The 22,448-nt window shown below is 39.9% G+C and overlaps 2 long non-coding RNA genes across 3 annotated transcripts in view; one reads left to right on the top strand and one right to left on the bottom strand.

Annotated features, from left to right (window-relative positions):
* Positions 1-19,818, bottom strand: part of LOC140202942 (uncharacterized) — a 59,585-nt gene extending 39,767 nt beyond the window's left edge. Inside the window, exons 1-2 of the long non-coding RNA XR_011887240.1 lie at positions 19,570-19,818; positions 13,106-13,205 (exon numbers count right to left, since the gene is read on the bottom strand). This is a non-coding gene — a long non-coding RNA (uncharacterized lncRNA). The remainder of the gene's footprint in view (positions 1-13,105; positions 13,206-19,569) is intronic.
* Positions 1,936-22,448, top strand: part of LOC140202941 (uncharacterized) — a 36,780-nt gene continuing 16,267 nt past the window's right edge. Inside the window, exons 1-3 of one of the 2 annotated variants that reach the window (XR_011887239.1) lie at positions 1,936-2,219; positions 10,017-10,094; positions 13,120-15,140. This is a non-coding gene — a long non-coding RNA (uncharacterized lncRNA). Of the gene's footprint in view, positions 2,220-10,016; positions 10,095-13,119; positions 15,141-22,448 lie in introns of those variants that run through there. The other variant, XR_011887238.1, reaches the window with a different exon arrangement.

The raw sequence follows: 22,448 nt of genomic DNA on the forward strand, positions 1-22,448 counted from the left end.
TAATGGTGTCCATAAAATCACCATAGATCCTGAGATAGCCATTCTCTTTGGCTATTGGGACCTAGTGTTGCTCATGGGCTCCACTCAACCTTGGAAAGAATTCCTTCAGTCTCTGTGCGATCTAGCTCCCTGGCTCCCTGGTATAAGGCACCGGATAGGCTTTGTTAAACCTAGGTGTGGCATTTTCATTTAACTCTTTATACTGTATGTTTAAACTTTCCAATGCCATCCATGAACACTGCTGTGGCATCATCAAGTACCTTTCTTAATTCATTTTCATTTGACTCTATTGCATGTATGTGGCATGGAAACAATGGATAGATTTCCAATCAATTTGTAGTGTCTCAGCCAATCACAGTACCACAATGCTGGCCCTCCTGCATCTAGCACAAACAAGCCCAATGTGGCTTGTTTACTGTTAGATTTCCCTGTTAAGAATGTCATTCCCACGGGAGTTATCTTTTCTCCATTAAAAGCTTTTACTTGGATATCTGCAGACTTCAGATCAATATATTTGAAATACCATTCAAATTCATTTTTGTGGAATGACTGAAACAGCCAAGCCAGTGTCTGAGTCCATTTTAATTAATTTGTTCTCCACTTCTGGTGAAAGTTATATTGCTTGTCTATTGTTAGTTTTTACATTGTAAATCTCAAAGCTACGTAGTCCCATGTCTCTCTCATCGTTATCATTTTCTTCATCAACTGCATGCAGATTAGTGCTCTTTTTGAAACTACAACTTGACTTTTTAGTTTTTCCTCTTCCCTATGCAGTCCATTTATTTTTGTCTGTCCAACATGCTCTTTGTATGTTTCCTACTTTGTTGTATTTTCTGCAGGTTTTGTGTTTAAATCTACAATGATTTAGTGTTTGTGAGCGCCTGCCACAATGGTAACATAACTTGTTCAACCAGGTCAGTTTCTATTTACCTGTTGCAATTTTGTTCATGTTCAGTCTTATTCCTGACAACAGTTCAATTGTGTCACTTGCTGCGGTTTCCATTGAAATAGTGATTTCAACTGTTTTTTTATGTGTTAACCAGGGTTCAGTTAGGAACCATTTTTGAATTCTTTCTTGCAAGATATCACAACCTAAATGATTTCTCAGTGCATTGTTAAACCCATTATTGAACTGACAATGCTCAGACCACCTCTTTAGTTCAGCCACATAAGTTGAAATGGACTTCCTTGTGATTCTGATTATGAAATAAAGCGTTCTGCAATCAACAATGGTTTTGGTTCCAAATATTCCTGAATTACTTTCATGATATCAGCAAAGTTCATCTCTGTTGTTGTAGTTGGAGCAGTAAAACTTCAAAACAAACTGTATGCCTTTAAATCCAAAGCACTTAGCAAAATTGGCACTCGGTTCTCATTGGCTATTCCATTTATTTTAAAATACTGCTTAATCATTATAAAATCCAGGTATCTGTTGTGTAATCAAATGTGCCAATATTTCTGATACAGTCATCCACTTCTGCTCTTCTTTTTTTATGATCATTAATACCCCGTACTCACTGTTCATTAACCCGTGAATTCTTCTTTTTCCTGCCTTGTTTTAAACTCAATTGTCTCTGCACATGCTGCGTTGCATTTTTTAACTCGACCGTTTCTTACTGTGCTTTTTTAAAAACTCAGATGTCTCAAAGTTATTTTAATAACACCCACGTTGTCACTGTGATGTTTTGTAACTCCAAAGGATTAAACATGGGAGTCTGACTTCCTGCTTACTTTGAGCAAGGTGCATGCATATTATGTGGTAACATCAGCACTTATGCAATTCACTTATATTTTTATGCATAACCTGTAATAATTTATTTAAACAAAGAATGCTTAACCAATGACATATTTACAAGATTACTCAATTACTGAAATATTACATACACAACACAGGGGGTTGGGCTAAAAGCCTCATTTCCTTCACAGTGACCTAATTCTGTGCTGGTTGCAGAGAATTGCCTTAGACTGAGCCTTGAATTTGAGAATTTAGTCACTGGGAAGGAAATGAGGCTTCTAGCCCCATCTTCTGTAGTTCTGTAAATCTGAACATTTTATCCTGTATCTTAATACTCATGTAATGAACTGCAGTTATTATAAATCCTCAACAAGTTTCAAGATGTGTTTACATTACTTATTGAATTGAGTGAAGAAACCTCTGGCACAGAAGTGAAAGGGTGGAACAAATGGATAGTTTACTTCAGAACTCCATCACACCTAGGGTGAGTATAGTATGAGTAAGGGGAACTCATGAGACAGAATCGGGACCGGGAAATTCTTAAACTGCTCTGTAAGTAGTACATTACTCATTACGCTTTTAATTGTCTTGTTAATGGTCAGTTCTCCTGCTCCTCATCACCTGAACTCGTTTTCATTTGGGATTCTGTTGTACACTTTACTTCTCTCCCAGCTCTGGTCTGGAAACTGTAAACCCTTCCCTCCTCTTCCAGATCCTCACCTCTATATGCCTTATCACAAACATTAACTGGTTTCGGTTTCCACAAATGCTGCTTGAGTGGCTGAGTTTTTAAACCACATTTGGTTTTTATTTCAGAAATATACAATTGTACTGATGCCACAGATATGGTCTTTGATTCTTTAGTCAGTGTAAACATTCCCCCTTCAGAATTTCATTCAGTTCATGATATCACCTTTCATTAATCTAAATGGCCTCGCTCACTTCCCCTCTCCAACACAGATGCATTGATAAAGTGGGCTGTCAGCAGCAAGTCCCAAATAATACAGGTAATGCAAGATAATTCCTTATTCTATTTCACAGAAGTGTTGCTTAAGCATGTCTACTGCCTACTGCATAATAGCTCATACATAACACTGTGACCTAGGCTCAATATAGTCGTGAACATAATACCCGATTTTGAATGACCGCAAGGGGAAATCAAGAACTTCAAAGGACATTTTACTACAATAGTGAATAGAAAACTGGGTAAAGATATACACAAAGTAATAGGTAATCTATTCAGTTCCTTGCATCTGTGTTAATATTTATTGGGGTTTTATACAAGCTATTTACTTGTGTGACTTTCATAACCCTGATAACTTGGACTATCAAAATTCTGTTGGTTCTGTTATTACCTACAAAAGGTCCAAATTTAGAAATGTTATGTAAAAAAATCTAACATCCTTTTTCTTAAGTGTTTGCTGGTATCATTTCAGAATAAAGCTTTAATTTTCAGTCATGCTACTTTCTTATGTCTTATTCAGGGGTAATAATTTTTCAATTCAATCAAATCTCTTATTCACAAACACAACAAAATTATCGCCTCTTAACCAATGCCCAATGTGATATCAGATATGGTATCCTAATCATTTCAGTGTTTATTATTCTGGTATGTTTATCAATCCAGTGACAGCATTCAATATTGAACAGCAGTCAATATAAACACTAAGTAGCATTTCATACAATCCCTATCATTACAATTATATCTGCTTTTATATACTCCTTTACTGGTGCATACAAAGAATCTTGTACTTAGCCACATTTTCCTGTTCAATTCAAAAGTTCAAGGTTCAAAGTTCAAAGTACCAGAGCATGTATAAATCATACAACCTGGAGATGTGCCTGCTTACAGACAGCCACTAAACAAAAAAAAACAAAAGAACCCCATTAAAAAACCACCAACACCCAATGTGCAGAGAGAGAGAGAGACAGAAAAAAAATACAGATCATAGAAACAATAAAAGGACGCAACAGCATTCAGAATGAAATAGACATGACGCCTGGAGCAGCTGGAGCAGGCTATGAGCTCAGCCTCAGTTCAGCACACAGAGGGGTAAATCATTGCGAAGCTCACAGACACACTGCCCAAAGCAGCTGAAGTAGTCTCACAACCTCAGTGAACGTCGCAGAGCAAAATCGGCCTGACCCTTGCCTCTGATCCTGACACCCTGCCTTTTCAGTCCATCTGGCCCAGTGTTTAAATTATCCAAGCACCGTGTCTTCCCCGCACTAAGATCTGGGCCCTGCCACCACAACATGCCTTGGACCCCACTGCCATATTCTGGCCCGTACCCGACCTTTCCAAATCGGCCTGGTGCTTAGATCGATCCAACCTCGCTCTCTGTTTAGCTGGACATGCTCTGAAACTCCTCTGCTTCGACTTTTCTCCACTTTGCCTGCCCCAACTCCGACTCCATCTCAAATATGCCTCAACATCACTCCAACCACTTCCCCTCGAGCATGCCTCAAACTCACTCTGACTTTGTTCACACACAAGCAGGCCTCGACCCTCGAGTCAGCCTCACCTTCTCTCCCCTCTAGATTGTTTGTGGTGTTAGTTTACCACAATATTCCACAGACAAAGTGTTATTAATGAAGTATTTAGATGTGTTTCTTGCTTTATGAACCACCAGTATGCTGTCACCCATCTTCAGTAGTGCCATCTTAAACTCCTTTCAATTTATCTCATGGCAGGAGCACTATTGAATTACCTAGTGTTTTATTTAAGACTGTAAGATAGAGGAGCAGAATTAGGCCATTCAGCCTATCAACTCTGCTCTGTCATTCCATCATTGCTTATTTATTATCCCTCTCAACCCCATTCTCCTGTTTTCTCCACATCACCTTTGATGCCCTGATTAATCAGGTACCAATCAACCCCCGGTTTAAGTATATCCAATGAGTTGGTGGGCATAGCTGTATGTAGCAATGAATTGCACAGATTCACCACTCTCTGGATAAAGGCATTTTTCATCATCTGTGTTCTAAATAGATGTCTCCTTTTTCTGAGGCTGTGCCCTTAGTTCCTAGAGAAGCAAGTTAGGGAGGGTTTAAACTAAGTTGGCAAGGGGAAGGAAACCAAGGTGTTAGGATCGAGGAAGAGGAAAATAGAAATAAGTCAAAAATACTGTGCAGCAAAGATAGTAAGAAGGACAGGCCGGTGAATATACAGGATAATTTGCTGCAAAATAGATATATAGCACAAGTGGCAACAGATACTGATCTAAATGTACTGTACTTAAATGCACGCAGCATTAGGAATAAAGTGGATGAACTTGCTGCACAGCTGCAGGTTAAAAGGTATGACATTGTGGCCATCACCGAGTCATGGCTAAATGATGGATGTGATTGGGAGCTGAATATCCAAGGATACACAGTGTATAGGAAAGATAGGAAGGTAGGTAAAGGGGGCGACGTGGCCCTGATGGTAAGTAACGATATCAAATCAATAGAAAGAAGGGGCATAGGATCAGAAGAGGTAGAATTCTTATGGGTAGAATTAAGAAATGGCAAGGGTAAAAAGACACTAATAGCAGTTATATACAGGCCTCCAAACAGCAGTCGGGATGTGGGCTACAAGTTGCAGCTGGAAATAGAAAAAGCGTGTCAGAAGGACAAGGTCAAGATAATTATGGGGGATTTTAATATGAAAGTGGATTGGGAAAGTCGGGAAGGTACTGGATCTCAGGAGAGGGAGTTTGTAGAATGCCTACAGGATGGCTTTTTGGAGCAGCTTGTCCAGAAGCCCACCAGGGGACCGGCTGTTTTGGATTGGGTGCTGTGTAACGATCCTGAGGCGATTAGGGAGCTGGAGGTAAAGGAAGCTTTTGGAAGTAGTGATCATAATATGATTGACTTCAGTTTCAAATTTGAAAAGGAGAAGCTGGTATTAGGTGTATCGATATTTCAGTGGAACAGGGGAAATTACAGTGGTATGAGAGACGAACTGGCCCAAGTCGATTGGAAGAGTAAACTAAGTGGAGGGACGGCAGAGCAGAATTGGATGAAATTCCTACAAGAAATAAGGAAAATGCAGGAAAAATATATCCCAAGAAAAAAGAAAATCATGAATGGAAAAATGGCACAAATGTGGCTAACGAGAGAGGTTAAGGCAAAAATAAAAGCAAAAGAGACAGCGTACAAGGAAGCAAAAATTAGTGGGAAAAATGAGGAGTGGAAGACCTTTAAAAACTTACAGAAAGAAACTAAGAAAGTCATTAGGAAAGAAAAGATGAATTATGAAAGGAAGTTGGCGATTAACATAAAAAAGGATACTAAGAGTTTTTTTAAATATATGAAGAGAAAAAGAGTGACAAGGGTAGATATGGGACCGATTGAAAATGATGCTGGAGTAATTATAATGGATAACAAAGAGATGGCGGAGGAACTGAATGAGTATTTTGCATCAGTCTTCACAGTGGAAGACATGAGCAATATACCTGATAGCCAGAGGTATCAGGGAATAGAATTAGGTACAGTCAAGATAACTAGAGAGAAAGTGCTTGGGAAGCTAAGTGGACTAAGAATAGATAAGTCTCCTGGCCCGGATGAGGTGCACCCACGGGTTCTGAAGGAGGTGGCTTTGGAGATTGTGGAAGCATTGGAAATGATCTTCCAGGAATAAATTGACTTTGGCATGGTTCCGGAGGACTGGAAGGTTGCAAATGTAGTTCCCCTATTTAAGAAAGGAAGGAGGCAGCAAAGAGAAAATTACAGACCTATTAGTCTGACATCGGTGGTTGGAAAGATATTGGAGTCAATCCTCAAGAACGAGGTTATGAAATACCTCGAGGTGCATGACAAGATAGGCCAAAGCCAGCATGGTTTCATGAAGGGAAGATCCTGCCTTACCAACTTATTGGAATTTTTTGAGGTAATCTTGAATAAGATTGACAAGGGAAAGGCTGTGGATGTTGTGTATTTGGATTTTCAAAAGGCCTTCGATAAGGTGCCGCATATGAGGCTGCTTAATAAGATGAGATCCCATGGAATTACAGGAAAGATATTGAAATGGGTGGAGCATTGGCTGATAGGCAGAAAGCAAAGGGTGGGAATAAAGGGATCCTATTCTGATTAGTTGCCGGTTACTAGTGGTGTTCCGCAGGGGTCGGTGTTGGGGCCGCTTCTTTTTACGATGTATATTGATGATTTGGATTATGGATTAAATGGTTTTGTAGCCAAGTTTGTGGATGACACCAAGATAGGTGGAGGAGCAGGAAATGTTGAAGAAACGGAAAGGTTGCAGTCAGTTTAGGAGGGTGGGCAAAGAAATGGCAGATGAGATACAACGTTGACAAATGTACGGTTGTACATTTCGGAAGAAGAAATAATCGGGCAGATTATTATTTAGATGGGGAGAAAATTCAAAAATCGAAAGTGCAAAGGGACTTGGGGGTCCTCGTGCAGGATACCCTAAAGGTTAACCACCTAGTTGGATTGGCAGTAAGGAAAGCGAATGCTATGTTGGCATTCATTTCAAGAGGAATAGTGTATAAGAGTAAAGAGGTGTTGATGAGGCTCTATGGGGCACTGGTGAGACCTCATTTGGAATACTGTGTGCAGTTTTGGGTCCCCTATCTTAGAAAGGATATACTGATGTTGGAGAGAGTTCAGAGAAGATTTACGAGGATGATTCCTGGAATGCAGGGGCTAACATATGAGGAGTGTCTGTCGGCTCTTGGATTGTATTCATTAGAGTATAGAAGAATGAGAGGGGATCTCATAGAAACGTTTTGAAAGTTGAAAGGGTTGGACAGAGTAGATGTGGAAAGGTTGTTTCCCTTGGTGGGTGAGTCCAGGACAAGAGGCCATAGTCTTAGAATTAGAGGATGCCCAGTTAAAACAGAGATGAGGAGAAATTTTTAGCCAGAGGGTCGTGGATTTGTGGAATTCGTTGCCACATACAGCTGTGGAGGCCCAATCATTGAGGGTGTTTAAGGAGGAGGTTGACAGGTATCTAATTAGTCAGGGTATCAAGGGATGTGGGGAAAAAGCCAGAAATTGGAACTAGATGGGTGAATAGTTTAGCTCATGGGGAAGTTGTGGAGCAGACTCGATGGACCGAATGGCCTACTTCTGCTCCTTTGTCTTGTGATCTTGTGATCTTGTGACCTAAATCTTTGCCCTTAAAGTTGCACTTTGATTTTAGCCACCTTTGGATATTTTCAACATGGGTCAGACTATTATAATTTCCTTTTGGTTTGGGCTTTCTTTTCTGATCTCCAGAAGACCTTCATTTTTCTGAATGATTGAACATGTGTATATAAACACTAACTTAGAGATTGTCTAATTTTTTTCTGAATTATTGAATTTTGTTTCTTTTAATTGTGCTGCTCTGCAGAAGATGTTGACTTATATTTTCCTTACCCTTCTTCCTTTACGCTGCAGTGAAGGCGTACAGAAATTCTCCAAAAAAGTAGAGTAGTACCACACTTCAGTTATATCCCCTCCATTATAAATCCAACAGTGTAACAGGCAGTAAGTAAGTAAGTAAATAGCTGAATTTGAAACCTTAGCTCATCTGCAAACTCAGATATCCACCGTCATGAAATCTACAAGCTGATAGCAATCAGGCAAGAATTGTTTCTATTGAATCCTGCTTGTGCTTTCTTGCACATTGTCAACTCAAGGTTCAGAAAAGTAGCAAGACCTTTGATATCCAAAACATATTTCTGCTTATAGTAATGAAATACTCAATGAAGGGCAGCTGAAAAATTAATCAATGCAAGTAGAACTGATGGGAACATTAGAGGAACACAAATGATTGAAAAATCAAAATCCAGATAGAATGGAATTAGATAACCTGACATCAATTGAACAATCTCTTTAATGTAAAGATAAACAAAATTAAATTTAAAGGTAAACCTCCCTACAACCCTCCCCTAAAAATGAAGTGCAAGTGTCTTTTTTATGTTAAAAAAGCAAGGAATGCAAGAATGAAACTATTTTACATCCTTTAGACCAGTATTGCTGAATTTTCCAATCAGATATTATTAGAATGTATAATAATTCCTTAGAGGGTCCTTTACATTTCAATGAATTGCTTTAACATTGGGGGACTGGACACTTCTTATACCAAATTCTGAAACTTAAGCATCAAATCATGGTGGAATGCAGCTCATTGTTGAATAAATTTCCAACAGTTTCAATTTTAAGAGAAGTCATAGCTAACTCTGAAAAATTGATTTCTGCATTTGGTATGAATAATTTAACAATATTAAACACGCTTAAAAGACAATCTAAATTACAGCTTAGTAATTTGCTCCACTCAGTGATTCAGGAGCAGCTTCTTCCCTTCTGCCATCCAATTTTTGAATGGACATTGAACCCATGAACACTACCTCACTACTTTTTTATTTCTGTTTTTGCACTACTTATTTACTGTAATTCACAGTTTTTTTCTCCGTATTATCATGTATCGCATTGTACTGCTGCCGCAAAGTTAACAAATTTCACAACATATGCTGGTAATGTTAAACCTGATTCTGATTGTTATTCCAATAAAAAATAGTAAAGGAAAAGTTGTCAGCTTTGTTCAGTAGATCTGAATTACAACCTAGCCAAGCACGGAAAAACTAAATCAAGACGGCAATAAAAAAATAACTTAACTATTTTAGATATCTGAACCAAGCCAAGAACAGAGAGTTTGGTACGCTGAAAAATAGTATTACCCACTTTAAGTTTTGGCAATATTCTATTATAATGGAACAGCCAAAAATTACAGGCACCACTTCAAGTTAGTTGTATAACTGCAATATTGAGGCCAGAATGGATATTTAACTTTAATTATATATCTCTCTTTTTTGAACAAAGCATATTTTCAGTATTGTATGTTTTAAAAATATATATTTAACCATTATCCTTTATTGAAGAGAGCATATTTTGGTATAGTATATTTTAAAAAATATTCAGAACTATTGTGCTGCTTCATACAGTTCATAAAAGCAAGTGGAAGGTTCAGTTGTTTTTTTTAAATTAATGGGTGTAACTAAAAAAACTATTTAAAGCTCAGTAAGCGTAAAAGAATGAATTGTAGAACAATGTACCAATTCACTTTTAATGGACATTTAAATGTTATTGTTTCTATAATGAAACTTACAAAATAACACACATACTTAGATCGCTATTAGTTCAAGTTACGATTTTCTTATATCAGAATCTGCAGCATTCAAATGAATATTTACAAATTTTGCCAAATCCATCAATAAAATCTCAGCAAGGGTAATAAATTAAGTTGCTATACTACTCTCTGTATTAAAAGCTGTTAACATAATTTCCACAGATGCTGCCTTTGCTCTGAAGCAAGCAAAAGGAAACCACTTTTAATTATGATCTGAACTGAATTGTAGAACTATAGAAGGTATGTTGCTTAAGCTGGAACCTTCCAGTTTTAATATTCCAAAATAAGCTTATTTAAAAATTATGGAATTTTCAGGAAATAAAATACTATTTTATATCTAACTCCGGCTGGTACATATAATGGATTATGTGCAGTTATTAGATGAGTTATACTGCAACTAGATTTGTTAAGAACTTCGTAGAGACAAGTTCTCAACCACATAGATAACTATATAAAAAAGCTGTAGCAATTCCTCTTTTATAGGGAATGGGTTTACTTTAAAACATTTTGCATTGAAGAGAAAATGATTGATTTGTTTGTTACACAAAATAGATCTCAAAACAAGTTCACTAACTTAATCTGACGCTTGGGTTGTGACATTAACCCATCACCTTCTAGCTATCTTCCTTCCCCTCCCTCCACCTGTCTAATTCAATTTACTACCTATAACATTACAATCATACAAATATACTGCACCCCCAACAAAAATATGAAAAAGTTTGACAAAATTATTTTTCTTAAGGGAAAATATCCCTTTCAATTATATTTCACTGTTTTTGCCCCCTCATCTCATGAAGAGCCATAAAAACATTGGAAAACATAACAGTATTTGTGGGTCTTATTATGAAGTTGTAGCATACAATCTGAAGAACTCTATAGGTGGTTAACCAGTTAAAAAGTTCTTGTATCTCATTAAGATGACATGAGCTTATTTTGTTGTAGAAACCAAACTGCTAACTAACTTACTAGAAATGCTTCATGTTGGTTCCAAAAATAGTCAGTATATGAAACCAACTACTTGGTTATTTTAAACATGAGAAAGTCTGTAGATGCTGGAAATCCAAAGGAACACGCACAAAATGCTGGAGGAACTCAGCAGCTAAAGCAGAATCTATGGAAGTGAATAACCAGTCAACATTTCGGGCCGAGACCTTTCTTCAGAACTAGAAAGGAAGGAGGAAGATGGTGGTAGGATGAGGTAAAGACTTGTTTGGTGGTAGGATTGACAATAAACTGGACTGGTCTAAGAACACTGAGGCTGTCTACAAGAAGGGTCAGAGCCGTCTCTATTTCCTGAGGAGACTGAGGTCCTTTAACATCTGCCAGATGATGCTGAGAATGTTCTATGAGTCTGTGGTAGCCAGTGCGATCATGTTTGCTGTTGTGTGCTGGGGCAGCAGGCTGAGGGTAGCAGACACCAACAGAATCAACAAACTCATTCAGTGATGAGTGATGTTGTGGGGATGGAACTGGACTCTCTCACGGTGGTGTCTGAAAAGAGAATGCTGTCCAAGTTGCATGCCATCTTGGTCAATATCTCCCATCCACTACATAATGTACTGGGTGGGCACAGGAGTACTTTCAGCCAGAGACTCATTCCACCGAGATGCAGCACACAGCGTCATAGGAAGTCATTCCTGCCTGTGGCCATCAAACTTTGCAACTCCTCCCTTGGAAGGCCAGACATCCTGAGCCGATAGGTTGGTCCTGGACTTATTTCATAATTTACTGGCATAATTTACATATTACTATTTAACTATTTATTACTATTTTTCTATTACTTTTCTATTACTGGTTATTACTTCCATGACTATTACCATTTACTATTTACTAATAGTAGTATTACTATTACTATTCTATTACTATTTATTATTTATGGTGCAACTGTAACGAGAACCATTTTCCCCCGGGATCAATAAAGTATGACTATGACTATGACTTTGATACCTGCATCTCACCCATTTTCCAGGATATTTGTGCTCATCTTATCTTCCCGCCACATTAACAGGGATAGAACACCCCTTGTATTCACCTACCAGTTCATGAGCTTCCATATCCAGCACATTATCGCCAAACAGATTTTTACCTTTCCCCCACTCCTGCGCAGGAGGTTGTCAAGAAGATTCAATCACTTAGCATTCAAGATGAGGTAGTAAATTGAATTAGACAGGTGGGGGAGGGAAGGAGGATAGCTAGAACGTGATAGGCGAAACCAGGCGGGTGGGAAAGACATAGGGCTGGAGGAGATGGAATCTGACAGGAGAGGAGAGTGGAACATATGAGAAAACAAAGGAGGGGGAGATCCAGGGGAAGGTGATGGGTAGGTGAGAGGCCAGAATGGGGAATAGAAGGAGGGGAGGAGGAGGAGGGAATTTTTTTACTGGAAAGAGAAATCGATATTCAAGACATCAGGTTGCAGGGTATTCAGATGAAATATAAGGTGTTGCTCCTCCACCCTGAGGGTAGCCTAGTCTTGGCATAAAAGGAGGCCATGGACCAACATGACGGAACTGGAATGGGAACAGGAATTAAAATGCTTGGCCACTGGGATGTTCTGCTTTTGGTGGATGGAGCAGAGGTGCTCGACGAAGTGGTACTCTAATTTATGATGGGTTTCACTAACGCAGAGGAGGCAGCATCGGGAGCACTGGACACAATAGGCAACACCAGTAGGTTCACAGGTGAAATTTTGCCTCAACTGGAAGCGCTGTTTGGGACTCTGAATGGAGGTGAGGGAGGAGTTGTATGAATACCTGTAGCACTTCAGCTTGTTGCAGGCATAAGTGCCATTAGTGGGGGAGGGCTTATTTTATTTTATTTCCTTTATAAATAAGCTGCAGAGGAAGTCTTGGAAAAGCAATGGAAAAATATATGCATTTCTGCATGTATGAAATTTTCTCTGCCAAAATGGCAGGAACATATTAACACGAGAAATTCAAAAGGGATTAAAATATAAACACGAGAAGGTCTGCAGATCTAGAAATCTAAGGCAACACCCATAAAATGCTTGAGGAATTCAGGGTGTAAAAATATTTTCTGTTTTACATGAACTTTTTTGGTTCAGTGAATACTTCAGATTTCACCAGCCTCCCTTTCTTCAGGACTGTTGCATTTAATTCTGACTTCCCATTTGTACTTTCATGTTTCCTTTCTGACAAATTCTTCTCCTTTCGATCCTTATCTCTTGATTTTTCCCTGGCAGATCAATCCTGTGAAGACCTTGAAAAACAACACTTTTATTTAATACAAACCTCTATCATTTCAGCTGCCAAGTTGGCCCACAAGGCAAACCCTCCAAAAGATGCCGTATGCAGCTATGTAGATTGACTCCATTTCAACCCTGATGCAAACCTGCCGAGATAAAACAATTGTTGGTGCATCTAAAAGAAGAAATCAAAAAGTTCCTTTCGACCAGCAAGGAACACTTACTGGAAGTGCATAGGTTAAGTGACCTGGTACAGCTTTCCCATCTGTGTTAACTTGATGAGCAGTCTGCTAAGATCAAAGCTAATAATTCAGAATATTGTATGCGAAAGACAGAACGTAATGGAATAGATAGAATGAACGAAGTTAAGAGAAGTTTTGAATGTGAAATAGGAAATATAGTGATGAAGAAAGACAAAAGAAGATTTTAATTTTGTTTTCAAATTAAAGATTACGTTTATAGTTGTTTCAACTCAATACTAGATATTACAGTAATAAGGCTACTTTTTATTTGGGGATAATTATCGTGCACTGGTTTTGAACTTTTATGCTTTTTTGATTGAGTTTGGGAATTTCTGTTGGTTTTGTTAGTGTTCATCCAAAACAGGTATTAACACTGAAATTCACTTAAGGATTGAAATAACTTCCAGTCTCTCTAAGGTTCCATGACCAAAGTAAATTTATTATCAAATTACATGTATGTCACCGTATACAACCCTGAGATTTACCTTCTTGTGGGCATAATCAATAAATCCATCAAAGAAAAATCACCATAATGGGGTCAGTGAAAGACTGCACCAAGTTTGCCGTTCAACCAATGTGAAAAAGACTCAAAAGAAAGAAATAATAATAATAATAAGGTCCTCCAAAATTATAAAAGCTATGAATTTAAAGTTGCTAACTCTCTTCATCACTGATCCTCCTATGAGGACTGGCTCCTAGTCCTCTGGTTTCCTTTGACTAAAGTCTACAGACAGATCCTTGGTCTTGCTAACATTGAGTTAGAGGTCATTGTTGTGGCACCACTCAACCAGATTTAAATTTCCCACCTATATGCTGATTCATCACCACCTTTGATTTGGCCAATGACAGTGCTTCAATCAGCAAACTTGAATATGGCATTGGAGTTGTGTTTAGCCTCACTGTTATAAGTGCAAAGTGAGTAGAGCAGGGAACTAAGCACACAGCCTTGCAGTGCTCCTGTGCCCATAGAAATTGTGGAGGAGATGTTGTTGCCAATCCGAATAGACCGGGGTCTGCAAGTGAGGAAATCAAGGATCCAAATGTACAGGAGGTTTTGAGGCCAAAGTCTTGAAGCTTACTGATTAGTTTTGAGAGGATGATGGCATTGAGTGCCAATCTGTAATTGGTAAAGAGCATCCTGATGCATACATCTTTGCTGTCAAGATATTCCAGGGTTGAGTGACCATCAGAATAGTAGAACATGAGAAAGGTTTTGACAAGAACAGGCCACTTGGCCCAGCAAAACGTGTCAAATTCCTATTCACGTAGTGTGTTGAAGTAACTATTGAGTTTAGATTTAAGTCTAAACTGGTAGGCAAATTGAAGTGGATCCAAGCTGCTTCTCAGGCAGGAGTTGATATGTTTCATAACAAGCCTTTCAAAACACTTTCTCACTGTGGATCTAAGTGCTACTGGATGATAGATATTGCAGCAGGTTACCACAATCTTCTTAGGCATCAGTATAAGTGAGGCCTGATTAAAGCCGGTGGGTAACTCAGTCTGCTGAAGTGAGAGATTATAGATCTCAGTAAACATACCAGCCAGTTGATTAGAACAGGTCTTCAGTACTTGGCCAGATACCCCACCTGGGCTGGATGCTTTTTGTAGCTTCATCCTCCTGAAGGAAGCTCGCACATTGGCATCAGAAACTAAAATCATGGCATCATCGGAGAGAATTGGTAAACCGCCGGACAGAGTGGACTTGGAGCGAGGGTCTGAAGGGCAGCGACGATCAGAGGAGGTCAATGTTTGACGACCAGCTTATCAATGAGCTCCAACATTACACAACAGACTGTTTAATAAAATTGGGCCCTTTTTCTTTTTTTTTTGTTTTCTTTACTAACCATATAGTCAAAGTAAGAATTATAAAGCTCAATCGTTTAATCGCATATTGTGTACTGTTTGTTATTCAGGGTATTGATTTGTACAGGGGACACATCGTGCAGCATCCACTCAAGTGAGATTTCTTAAATTTGGCCGGGCCGGGGGGCTATCACCCCCTATATTAAACCGCTAGCCAAAGCAAGAGTTACACATGATTTTACCTTCGAAGAACTGATAGCATTCAAGCCCTGCTACAACTGTTGAGCAAACTTTACTGATTCAAGGTTAGTCTGGAATTGCTACCTTGCTCATGAGGTGGCTTTCCAGAGATCATAACTGGACTTCAGGTAACATTCTTGCTCACCAGAGTTGAATGCCTTTAATCTAGCCTTTAGCAGATTGTGGATCTCATGGTTCATCCTTCTCTTCTGGGTGCAGATTTTGTGGGGCCTCATTAATCTACAACAGCTTTTATAAAGTCCTTGATGACGCAATAAAAACTGACAATATTAGCAACTGTAGACTAATTAAAGCTCTCCCATAATTACTCCTTCGAGCCCTAATTATGTACAACAGTGAGTGGTGAGTCATAAAAGTAATGGTTGTCAATTTAATGTCACTTACAAGCTTAAATCTGTCAGCAGGAATATTCCAATTACATTCCTTCCATTGAAAATTCTTTTTACATTTTATGATAATGATTTGGTTGATGGAATTGATGGCTTTGTTGCAAAATTTGCAGATGATACACAGATAGGTGGAGGGGCAGGTAGTTTTCAGGAAGTGAGAGGCTACAGAAGGACTTAGACAGATTAGGAGAATGGGCAAAATGTCATAAGGGGGCGCTGGTGGCGGACCCAAATGCAATATGCAGACACTGAAGTACTAGGAACAGGAGTAGATGAGTCAAGCAAGCAAGGGAAGAGAGGAGGAAATGACGCTGGACAAGACACAGGCCCTGGATGTGGCTAGGATGCAGGTCCTGGGCTAGGACTAGACTAGGAAAGCAGGACTTGGATGAGGAACTAGGAACTTGGAACCTGGGCAAGGACTCCGAGCCAGACACTGGACAAGGACCTGGAACCTGGGTCTTGGCTCGGACTTGGACCCCAGATCTAGGTTAGAACAAGATGTGGCTACAGGATGAGGAGTAGCAAAAGGACTGGACATCAGACTCCTGGACAGGATGAGGGAACCCCAGCACAGGACGAGGGAACCCCAGCACCAAGCTGAGTGAGGTACTCCTGGGCTGGGCGAGGCACATGGACAGGGCGAGAACATGAAGCCTTGACTTGGTCGAGGGCAAACAGGAACGCGGAACCTTGGTCGAGGGCGAAAAGGAATGCGGAGCCTTGGTCGAGGGCGAACAGGAATGTGGAGTCTTGGTCGAGGGCAAACAGGAACATGGAACACGGAGCTGGGACCCCTCCTTGGGGACAGGACTTGGGGCCCGTGGTCTACACAGAGTCAGGACCACTCCTAGGGAGCAGGACATAGGGCTGGGATTCATACACAGAACACTAAGAGACAGATCTCCACTCAAGGTAGCAGCAAATGGCCGGACCTACCTAGCGAAAGCGTAGACACGGAGATAGTTCTCAACTGAAGGTAGCGGCAAATGGCTGAACCTACCTAGCGAAGGTGTGGACACAGAGACAGTTCCCAACTCAAGGTAGTGGCAAATGGCTGGACCTACCAAGCAAAGGCGAGGACACAAAGAGACAGTTCCAAACAACGAAAGACAGTTCCTTATCTAGGCACAGCAAGGCCCCGATCTTGCCCTGGCAGTTGAACCTGACAGTGTTACAGGCGAGGACACAGGCAAAGGTAGCAGGCGAGGCTTCAGAAGGAAGGGGAGGGAAGGGAACAGTCCAGCAACTCAAGCTGAACCCAGGAGTTATTTATGAAGCCAGCCCAAAATGAGAATCATATACTTCAATTTAGGCATCCAACAGAACAAGGGAAAACCAGAAAACCTGGAATAAGGATCGAAGGACCGGACCGTGAACTGGAATGTGGACTTCACAGACCGGACCATGACACAAAGAAGTGGCAGATGGAATACAGTGTCAGAAAGTGTATGGTCATGAACTTTGGTAGAAGAAATGAAAAGGTTGACTATTTTCAAAATGGAGAGAAAACACAATAAACTCAGGTGTAAAGGGATTTGGGAGTCCTTTTGCAGGATTCTCAATAGGTTAATTTGTAGGTTAAGCCTGTGGTGAGGAAGGCAAATGTGATGTTAGCATTTCTTTTTTGACGACTAGAATATAAAAGCAAAGATGTAATGTTGAGACTTTATAAAGCACTGGTGAGGCCTCACTGGGAGTATTGTGAGAAATTTTGGGGCCCTTATCTTGGAAAGGACATGCTGAAACTGGAGAGGGATCAAAGGAATTTCACAAAAATGATTCCAGGTTTGAATGGCTTGTGATATGAATAGCATTTGATGGCTCTGGGTCTGTATTCACCGGCACTCAGAAGAATGAGGGGTGACCTCACTGAAACCTATTGAATGGTGAAAGGCCTTGATAGAGTCGATGGGGAAAGCATATTTTCTATGGTGGGAGGTTCTAAGAGCAGGAGACTTGGTCTCAGAATAGAGGGGCGTCCTTTTAGAACGGAGATGAGGAGGAGTATCTTTAGCCAGAGAGTGGTGAATCTATGGAATTCATTGTCAAAGACAGCTGTGGAAGTCAAATCTGTGTGTATATTTAAGGCAGAGGTTGATAGATTCTTGATTGATCAGGGCACGAAGGGATATGGGGAGAAGGTAGATGACCGGGGTTGAGAGGAAAAGTGGATCAGCCATGGTGAAATGGAGGAGCAGGCTCAATGAGCCAAATGGCTTATTCTGATCCAATGTTTTACGCTCTTACGGTCTAATATGACATCTCCACTGTATATGATAAAATAATCAAGAATTTTGAAACCTAATGAATGAACCCATTATAAGGCTTTGTAAATCATTAGACATCAGTTTGGTGATATGGATCAGTTTTTCTCTATTTGAATTAATTGATGCGACATTGGACCCTCTTAGCAATACAATTATTGAAGAGACCCTACAGAACAACACTGAAGTCTGATTGTTTCATAAGTCTAATCAAAAGTAATAATAGCATTAAAATCATTTCTCATCCTCCCTATCCCTCTCCCCAATTCCCAAATTCCTTTGCGCAGCTCTGCTTTCCAATTTCCGTAATGATACCATGCTACTTCTGTACACGCCCCACATTTCTCTCTCCCACCTCTTATTGCTGTGTCTTGCTCGTTTCCCCCAAATCATTTCTTCTGTCACTTTCTTCTGGATTACTTTCTTTTCCTACTGCGCTCAGCGTTCTTTCTCCCGTGTTCACTATCCTTCCCTCGTCCTCTCCATGTATTCTCTTGCTTCTCTCCTGCCACTTTCCAGCCAGTATCATTTTTGCATCCTTCATCCACACATCCAAAAATCTTTAATTCTGTTCCTTCTATCCAGGTTACAATGCAAAATCCACCAAAATACATCGAATTTAACACTTTCCAGATACTTTCTTGCAATTAAAATGAAACTTCTAGGATCACTTATTAATCAATCCCTTGCAAAGGAAGATGCTCTTAATGAAATGTAAACAGTGAAGCTGATCAGACGGAAATGCAAATTATACAAAAGATATCGATAACTAAAGTAAAGAGAGTTAGGTTAAAATGATTATTATATAAAACGCTTGACAAATTTACAAATTCCTTGATTTGTTTCCCCCTCCCCACCCCCAACCCTATCCCCAAAACCTACAGCTTACCTAACAGAAGTTTGCATGGTTTATTGCATAATTAGTGAATGCAATTTTAAAAAGGTTAATTCTGAGAAAATACTCATAAGAAATGTTTAACTAATCACAAATAGGTTTCTCAATCACAGCAAAATTAATTTGTGCTGGTGGTGGTAACTAGTTTAACTTTATCCATATTTCTCAATTACATTTCTTGAATAAGGCTAAAAAGACACTCACACATAATGACAGCACATCAAACCCATCACTATAATCTAATCCCCTTAAGGGGAAGGTAAGCTAATTGGAAAGAGTGTTTTACAATTCTAAGAGCATGGATCTTTGATGGAACAGCTGAACCTTGGAAAAAGCTACGAATCTCCAACTATTAAATACAACAAATCATACATGAATAACTGGTTAGATCTTCAATTATGACGATCAGGTAAATAATTTTGCCAACATTTTACAAACATAACCTGTGTTCAGGGTCATTGTATACAGATTCCTCTTAAAATCCATACCAACAATAAAAATTAATACAAATAAAATATGTAGCTAACTGCACAGGTTATATTCAGTCATAAAAGGGGTTATAACCTGTTGCAGTCTTAACACAGAATTAATATCATAATGAGTAGGAATGATATTCCAGAAACTTAAAACTTCAATAACTTCATGAGTCTTACATATGCTTTGAACTCCGGTCCCTGCTTTTGTCTCTTGAGCTGCGACAATGTCCTCTGCTGCGGCTATGTGAACGAGATCTGTGCCTGCGGCGTCTTTCTCGTTCTCTGGACCTGGACCTTGACCTAGACCTACGTCGCTCGTGAGCAGGAGAACTAGAGCGTCTCCGCCGGTGATCCCGTGACCTTGATCTGTAAATGTTTCAAGCAATGGTTAACAGTAGTAAGATGGAGAACCACAGTACACATTTCTAAGAACATGAAACAACAGAATAATTGCAGTCAGGTTGAACCATTTGTGCGTTGCAGTTTCTTTTACCTCAGTGTTTGATTATTTGCCAGCTAAACAAAGAAATTTAGTAGAAATAAACGACTGCAATGATGGACACAAAACATGCTGGAGGAACTGAGTGGGCCAGGCAGCATTCATTGAGATTTCCTCTGGCCCAATGAAGGGTCTCAATGTGGAACAATGACTGTTCATTTCCCTCCATAAACGCTGCCTCACCCACTGAGTTCCTCCAGCAGGTTGCATGTTGTTGAAAGAAATTTAGTATGGCAGTTTCCTGATAGAAAGGCCGATCAATCAAAACTTTAGTAAATACTTCAATAGAAATAAATCTGCTTGCTCACATTTCCACTTGTTCAAAGATTTTGGCTTTGCACAAGATCGACAAATGTTAAATGTTTTTATTTGCAAACACAGGCAAATACTTTGTGGAATGAAATTGGTGCAATGAATAATATTGAAACAAATTAAGGAATACTAACAATACCATAAGACCATAAGATATAGGAGCAGAATTAGGCTATTTGTCCCATTTCATCAAGGCTGATACATTTTCCCTCTCATCTCCTTCTCCCCTTATCCCATCACGCCCTGATTAATCAAGAATCTTTAAACCTCTGCCTTAAATATTCCCAATGACTTGGCTTCCACAGCTGCCTAAGGCAACAAATACCACAGATTCACCACTATCTGGCTATAAAAATTACGGAGTACGAATGTCTACCCCACTCAGGGTAATCACACAGCGTCCAACGGAATCAATCCCGAATGTACCCCTGCAATTATAACTCCCGCTTTGGCTAATGGCTTAATATAGGGGATGATAGCCCCCTAGCCCAGCCAAACTTAAGAAATCTCGTTTGGGTGGATGCTGCGTGATGTGTCTCCGTTACAAATTCAGTACCATGAAATAAAAAACAGTACGCAATATGCGATTAAATGATTGAGCTTTATAATTCTTAATTTGACTATATGGTTAGTAAAGAAACAAAAAAAGAAAAAGAGCCTATTCTCATGAAACAGTCTAATACACTAACATTGGAACTCACTGATAAGGCCGTTCATCCACCATTGACCTCCTCCGATCATTACTGACCTTCGGACCCTCGCTCCAAGTCCACTCCATCCAGCAGTCTACCAACTCTCTCCATTTGCGTCTTCTCTCCTCATCTCTCCCCGGCAAAAGGCTGCGAATTCCCGGCTCCCAGACACACAAGAAAGAACAACATCCCGCTCATTGGCCAGCATGCCACGTTATCTCTAGTTATAACCCAAACATTTCTGCTACAGAGAAACCTTTACCCTAGCAGTGGAACATTACAGAGGAGCCATTATGTTAGCAGTGAAACCTTTCATAGTCATAGTCATAGTAATGGTCATACTTTATTGATCCCAGGGGAAATTAGTTTTCGTTACAGTTGCACCATAAATAATAAATAGTAATAAAACCATAAATAGTTAAATAGTAATATGTAAATTATGTCAGTAAATTATGAAATAAGTCCAGGACCAACCTATTGGCTCAGGGTGTCTGACCCTCCAAGGGAGGAGTTGTAAAATTTGATGGCCACAGGCAGGAATGACTTCCTATGATGCTCAGTACTGCATCTCGGTGAGATGAGTCTCTGGCTGAATGTACTCCTGTGCCCACCCAGTACATTATGTAGTGGATGGGAGACATTGACCAAGATGGCATGCAACTTAGGCAGCATCCTCTTTTCAGACACCACAGTGAGAGAGTCCAGTTCCATCCCCACAACATCACTGGCCTTACGAATGAGTTTGTTGATTCTGTTGGTGTCTGCTACCCTCAGCCTGCTGCCCCAGCACACAACAGCAAACATGATAGCAATGGCCACCACAGACTCGTAGAACATCCTCAGCATCGTCCGGCAGATGCTAAAGGACCTCAGTCTCCTCAGGAAATAGAGATGGCTCTGACCCCTTCTTGTGTACAGCCTCAGTGTTCTTTGACCAGTCCATTTATTGTCAATTCATATCCCCAGGTATTTGTAATCCTCCACCATGTCAACACTGACCCCCTGGATGGAAACAGGGGTCACCAGTACCTTAGCTCTCCTCAGCTCTACTACCAACTCCTTAGTCTTTTTCATATTAAGCTGCAGATAATTCTGCTCACACCATGTGACAAAGTTTCCTACCGTAGCCCTGTACTCAACCTCATCTCCCTTGCTGATGCATCCAACTATGGCAGAGTCATCCGAAAACTTCTGAAGATTTCGAGACTCTGTGCAGTAGTTGAAGTCCGAGGTATAAATGGTGAAGAGAAAGGGAGACATAAGCGTGTTACATAAGTAAAGTACATCCAGGATTGGCATGATTTAGGGTTTAATCAAACAGGAATGTCAGGATGTTCCAATTAAAGGAACCGTGATTTGAGCAAGTACTGTTCACTCACAACCAGGAAATGACAGATCTTACACTAGTATAAAATTATAAAGAAAATGTATTGAACAAACTTCAACTTTATCAACAGTTAGCAGGAAAAGAAAAGAAAGAGAAAAGGGCCCATTGCAGTAAAACCAGTTCAAATATGCACATAAACCATGTAGCTCGTTTCAGGAGTAGTTGG

This window comes from Mobula birostris, chromosome 9, assembly GCF_030028105.1.
Source record: "Mobula birostris isolate sMobBir1 chromosome 9, sMobBir1.hap1, whole genome shotgun sequence".
Lineage (NCBI taxonomy): Eukaryota > Metazoa > Chordata > Chondrichthyes > Myliobatiformes > Myliobatidae > Mobula > Mobula birostris.